The following is a 648-nucleotide window of genomic DNA, read 5'->3' as shown; positions in this document are numbered from 1 at the left end:
TGGAGAATCGGAAACCCAATCACGTCCAGGTCGACTCACTATCAAGGGGTGGGGGGCATTCTCGGCCAAATTGACTTAGCAAGTTCTCTTCTCAGTCTGGCCAAGCAGGGAGGCCACCTGGCCCCGCTGTGCCCGTGGGGCAGCTTTTGCCCTCATGGGTGCACCCTTATCCATCCCTACGCGGACCCGCGCGGCCTCCAGACCGTCCTTCCCGCAGCTCCCCTCCTTGGCCGGGCATAGGCGTAGCCGAGGGGCGGCGGCCCCAACAGTTCCTCGGGGACCCCCAGAACTTCTGCTCCAGAAGAGCCATCACGGCCGCCACACACACGATTTTAAATGTTTCAGCAATCGGATCCCAAAAAGTGGAAAAAAACCCAAGTCAGGTCGATTTTAACAAGGTATTAAAATTAGCCAATGCATCCAAAACACAATTTCGACGTGCACTCAGGATACCGCCATCACTGACGTTTCCTACATTCTTTTAACCCGCAGCCTCCTGACGCCGCACAGGCCGGGCCCGGAGCGCGGGGTTCAGCCACACAGGCGCCTGAGCGGCCCGCGCGCGGCCGTGGCAGAGGCGCAGGCGCGGACCGCACCTCCCGGCGTGCCCCGGGAGCGCCCTACGCACTTCCGGCGCGGCTGGCAGGG

This window comes from Otolemur garnettii, unplaced genomic scaffold (genome assembly GCF_000181295.1).
Source record: "Otolemur garnettii isolate 467f Iridium unplaced genomic scaffold, OtoGar3 scaffold00087, whole genome shotgun sequence".
Lineage (NCBI taxonomy): Eukaryota > Metazoa > Chordata > Mammalia > Primates > Galagidae > Otolemur > Otolemur garnettii.
The sequence above is the reverse complement of the archived record's forward strand: the minus strand, read 5'-3'. Positions refer to the sequence as shown.